Raw genomic sequence first — 6,000 nt, forward strand, 5'->3', positions numbered from 1 at the left:
CCCCCGTTCTTGCTACAATCAAGCCTTCCAAGTGTGTGTTATTGGAAGATACCCTGGCCAAGCTGCCGAGCCTTGCCTTAGCAAGGCAGTCCATATTGCCCCAGCTCTGCTTTGAGCAGGAATATGCACATTGTGGGCTTGGAATTAGGTAATGCTAGATATTCCCAGCAGCCCACTCTTATGACCCAGACTTGCCTAACATTGTGCTTTTCCCTGTCCCTCACTCCCTGACCTGTGCTACCAGGGCTTCTGTGATCCACACCCATCAGCAGGGCTTCAGCAGCCTACGGAGCTCAGGCCAGATGCAAAGGACCTAAATGTGCACAAAGGCACCTGAATAGCTTCTAGGATGGAGGGTGGCCACCACTTGAAAACTGTTGCTAGCTTTAAACTAGCAACAGTCTGTCCCCTTGTAGACTCACTCTCTGCTGGAGTTCTGGGCATCTGCAGCCATCATGGATCCCAGGTGGCCCGTTTGGCCTCGCTCCTGCGGCAGTGCCCCAGTACAGGGTGTAGACTAGGCCTGTGCAGGCATAAAGGGAATCTGGAACAGGGCAAGTGTCCTAAGAGTCCACGAGAGTGAACTCTTGTGTTTTTAAGGCATCTGCCAAGTTCCAAGCCCTAACCTAAACAAATATGCTTATTTCCCTTGGAAGCAGAGCAGGAGGAATTGGACCATCTTGTTTAGGATGGGTATAGGGATGTGGCTGGATATCCTCCAATAACAGATACTTGGGAGCCTTGATGGCAGGAGCCCAAACACCAGCGGAAAGTAAGTTCAGGTGAAGACTACTGCCATTCCAGTGGCCACCTCAGAACAATTTTCGGTGTTGGGCTACCTCCACCTTTGCACCTACGAAGGTGGTTGCCGATAGGTGCTAGCTACACAGGCCTGGATAGCTTCGCCAACCCAAAGGTGGCTGCTGGAGCTCATATGGTGCGTGTACAGGACGTGAAGGCCAGGGGTGCTGGTGACTAGGCCCAGGGCAAGGGTTGGGAAGGGCCGGATGACAGGAGGAGCCCTAGGAGGTAGAGCACATCAGCCCAATTAAAGATCTACCTTCCATTATGGATGATTCACCCCAAGGCAGAGCTGGAGGTTTTTCAGCTCCCTTGACAGGGTGTGGCCTGGTGGCAGGCAGGACAGGGTGTCCTCTATTAGGAGATGTCTAGGAGTCTTTGATTCTGGTGAAGCCCAGCACCCAGCAGGCAGCAGGTCCATATGGACTGAGGGCTGCCCACTTGCAGCTGCCACCTCAGAGCCAATATCAGAAGGCTACACTGCTGGTGGCTAGGCTGGTAGCTGGGTGGGGCCTGACCAGAGTTCCATATGCTTGAGGGCCACGCCCACTCCAGCCCGGCTTGGGTGGCGGGGTATGTTCTGCGCATGTGCAGGCAGCACAGCTCTGGGTGGAGGGAGCGCCTGACCCCAGTCAGCGTCTGGAAACAACTGGTTACTGGAGCAGGCTCTTGGGGTTACAAGGTAGCTGCCTAATTCCAAGCCCTAACCTACCCTATTGCACATATTGCCACCGAAGGCAGAGCTGGAGTATCTGAACGGCCTTGCCAGGGCTAGATCATGGAGGCCGGTCAGGGCATCGTCCAAGAAGAGGCACCTGGGAGTCTTGATGGCCGTGGAAGCCCGGGACCCCAGCAGATAGGAAGTTCGCTTGGGGACTGATGGTTCTTCTTTTTAGGGACTGACTCAGACCAGTTTTCAGGAGGGTGGGTTCCCTCTAACCGTGAGGCTAGGCAGGGGGTTGACGAGGGGCTCTAACTTTAGAGGCTGTCAGGCCTGGCTGCCCGAAGGTGGCTGATGGCATTCAGAACGTATATGAGCCGGTGGCACAGGGGGTGGTATCAGGCACCCCAACAGGACAAGCATGGGAGCGGCTGGGTCACAAAAACAGTTATGGGAAGTACCTGGCATCTGCCCGATTCCCAGCCTTAATGGGCACAAAGGCACACATTCCCGCTGAAGGCAGTGCTGGAGGAATCTGGACTGCCTTTCCAGATCCACCCAGGAGGGCTAGCTGGCGTTTCCTCCAATAGTAGATGCCTGGGAGCCTGATGGCTGGAGAAGCCCAGGACTTTACTAGGCACCGACTGTGGTCAGTTTAATGGTGCCACCTCAGAAGATTTTTCAGGGGGTGGGTTCCCTCAAACCTGAAGGAAATTCATGTAGTTGGCCTCCCACCCAATTACCCAATTTCTAAAGGCCTGGAGGGCCTTAGCAGCCAAAGGCCTGCTGCTAGGTTGAGGACCGGGTAATGTGGGGTATGGCCAGGCCACAGGAGGGGGCTATTTGGAGTATCTGACTGACATCCGCTTAATTGCAAGCCTTGACAAATGCAAATGCACGTATTTCTGCTGAAGGCAAAGCTGGAGTAGATGGACGGGGCAGGTGGCTGACTGGGGTCAGATACCTGGGAGCCTTAATTACTGGGGGAGCTTGACACCATCACTGCCATTCAGCTTATTGGGTTCATGTTGGAGTTCCAGAGGGCCTGGACTGTCCCCAGCAGCCCACAGGTAGCTGCCAGGGTGAAGACTGGGCATGTGTGGGTTGCAGAGGTCAAGGTCGCTAGATACCTGCACCACGTCGATGTTAGGCCACAGGAGGGAGATATTGGGGGTATAAGGTGCAAGCCCAAAGTGCAAAGCCCATATACCTATTGTGAACCTTTCTCCCAAAGGCGGAGCTAGAGATTTTGTGTGTGTGTGTACACATATATGTGTGTATGTGTGTGTATATATATGTATATATATATATTAGATTTTATTTATTTGGGAGAGTGAGCAAGAGAGGTGGGAAGGGGCAAAGGGAGAGGGAGAAGCAGACTCCCCTGCTATGGGAACCCAGACTTGGGGCTGATCCTAGGACCTTGGGATCATGACCAGAGCCAAAGGCAGATGCTGAACTGACTGAGCCTCCTTACATGGGTGGGTTCACTGTCCCACTTTCATCTTCAACCTGTATTTCCTAAATCCCAGGAATTTAAAAGAGCTAGAGATTTTTTAACTGCCTTGCCAGAAGGAGCCTGGCTGTTCATACAGGCTTTCCTCTGTTTGGAGACACATGGGGGTCCTGGTTGCTAGAGAAGGTGTGACACCATCAGGCAGCAAGTTCACATGCAGAACAACTGTGCCCTTTTGTGGCTTTCAGCTCAGAGTGCTCTGTGAAAGGTGGGCTCCCTCCACAATGGTGGCTATGCAAGTGGTTGGGGCCTGGCTGGACTATCATGAACTTGAAAGCCTGGGTCTGCCCAAGGTTGATATATGGGATGGTTACTGCTCAGGTGTGGGTTGCACAGGTTTGGGTAGCCCAGGACCTGGGAGAGGGCAAGTGTCAGGAGAGGCCGGGCCACAGGAGAGGACTATTGGGTGCACCTGGCATCTGCTTAATACCAAGGCTGAAGCTCCAAGAAGGTGCATATTCCTCCTATCGGCGGGGTTGAAAGACTGCGCTGCTTTGCCAGGGTGAGTCTGGGTGGGTTTCTGGAGGTAGCCACTAAATAAGAGACCCCTGGGTGCCCTGATCGCTGGAGACTCCACAGGCGGCCAGTCCATATGGGGGCCGACTGCCATCCTTTTGCAGCTGCCCCCCCCAAAAGTGATTTTCAGAAGATGGGTTCCCTCCACACCAGCAGCTGTGCACATGCTCGGGGCCTGGCCAGACTTCCACAGGTTTGGAGGGCCTTCTGGGTCTTCAGGGGTGATCTGTGCATGCACAGGCAGTCAGGTCAGGGTAGCCGAGGATGTCAGCAGGGCAAGTGTCGGGAGAGGCCAGGTCAATGGGGAGGGCTCTGGGGATTACAGGGCATCGGCCTAATTCCAAACCTAACCTATGCAATGCACACATTCCTTGGGAAGGCCTAACTGGAGTCATCTGGCCCGTCTTGCCAGGCCTGGGTTGTGCGGGCTGGCTAGGGTAGCCTCCAACAGGAGACAACTGTGAGCGGGGATTGTGGCAGAAGCCTGGAACCCCAGGAAAAGGCGAGTACGCATGGGCACTGACTGTGGCCAGTTAAAAGCTGCCACCTTAGAAAGATTTTCACGGGGAAGTCCCGGAGGCCAATCAGGTGCTCGGGATCCAGCGGGAGTTCCACGGGCCTGGAGCGCCCCCTGCAGGCCAAAGCCAGCTGATCCAGGGCGGACTGCACATGCGCGAATCGCGCAGGTCAGGGCCGCCAGGCACCTGGAGTAGGGCAGTATCAGGATAGGCCTGGTAACAGGACGCTGCCGTTGGGAGTACCTAGTGTTTACCTAATTCCAAGACTTAAGCTACACAAATGTGTATGTTCTCCCTGAAGGCGGAGCTGGAGGCATCTGGACTGACTTGACAGAGTTGGATTGTGCAGGCTGGCAAGGGTGGCCTGCAGTAGAAACATGTGGGAGCTCGACTGGCACAGAAGCCCTGGACCCAGCCTAGACTGGGTCTCGGGGACTGTCACCCATTTGGCATCCCCTGAGACCCGTGTCTGGGGGGGGGTGGTCCCCCTCCATTTTGAGGCTCTGCAGGTGGTTCCAGACGGGCACCAGCTTCACAGGTCAGGGGGCCCCAGTGCCCAAGTGTGACTGATGGGGTACAGATTGCACACGCATAGGATGGTCACGTCAAGGTTGCCAAGGACCTGAAACAGGGCAAGTACTGGGAGAGGCAGCGTCCCAAGACTGGTTTTTGGAAGTACCCGACATTTACCAAATTCCAAGCCTTAACCTGCACAAAGGTGCCAATTCATGCTGAAGGCAGAGCTGGAGGAATCTGGGCTGCTTTGCCGGAGTGGGGCACGCTTCACTGCTGGAGACAATAAGAGACACCTGGGGGCCCCGATTACTGGAGAAGCCCGAGACGCCACCAGGCAGCCAGTCCAGATGGTCTGTCATCAGATTAATGCTGCTGCCTCAGAATGATGATCTGGGGGGTGGGCCCTCTCCACCCTGAGGCTTACAGGGGTTTGGGGCACAGCCTGTGCTATCCGCTGAGGGCCGCTGACCGTGTGCTCTGCTGGCCCAAGCTCAGGCGCACAGGTCAGCATAGCCAGGGAACTGAGTCAGGGCAAGCTTCAGGAGAGTCTGAGTCAAACAGCAGGCTATCGGGGTATGTGGCATCTGCATAACTTCAAGGCTTACCCTACACAGATGTGCATATTCCTGCTGAAAGCAAAGTTGGAGTAAGATGGAGGGTCTGGCTGGCAGGGGTACCGTCTGATCAGAGACACCTGGGAGCCTTGATTGTTGCTGAAGTCTGAAATACCAACATATGGTATGTCTATGCGGGGACTGACTGTTGCCCATTTTAACAGCAGTCTCGATCAGTTTTTTGTTTTTTTTTTTAAGATTTATTTATTTATTTATTTGACAGAGATCACAAGTAGGCAGAGAGGCAGGCAGAGAGAAAGAGAGTGAAGGAAGCAAGCTCCCGCTGAGCAGAGAGTCTGATGCGGGGCTCGATCTCAGGACCCTGAGATCATGACCTGAGCCGAAGGCAGAGGCTTTAACCCACTGAGCCACCCAGGAGCCCCTCTCTGATCAGTTTTGGGGGAATGGGCTCCTTTACACTTGAGGCTGTGCAATTGATAGGGAATGGGCCCTGGCTCTGTAGGGGCAGATAGCCCTGTTCACCCAAGGGTGGCTTTTGGAATATGTACGGTGCAGGTGTGGGCCGTGCAGGTTGGGGTAGCCAGGACCTTGTACTCAGGGAGACAGGGCAAGTGTATGGAGAGGCCAAATCATGGGTTGGGGATAGTAATGGTATCTGGCATATGCCTAATTCCAAGGCTTAACATTCATAAAGATGAATATTTCTGCAGAGGCCAATTTGGGGAAATTTGGACTGCCCTGTCAGCAGGGGCCAGGTGGGACGGCCAGAGTACCCTCCGATGAGAGACACCCAGGGGCTTTGATTGCTGAAGCCCAGGACCTCGTTAGAAAAGTCCCCCAGCTGGTCTGAATGGGGATTGACCATCACCAGGTTCAGCAGGAACCTCAGATTTTCAG

The sequence above is a fragment of the Mustela erminea genome, chromosome 17 (assembly GCF_009829155.1).
Source record: "Mustela erminea isolate mMusErm1 chromosome 17, mMusErm1.Pri, whole genome shotgun sequence".
NCBI lineage: Eukaryota > Metazoa > Chordata > Mammalia > Carnivora > Mustelidae > Mustela > Mustela erminea.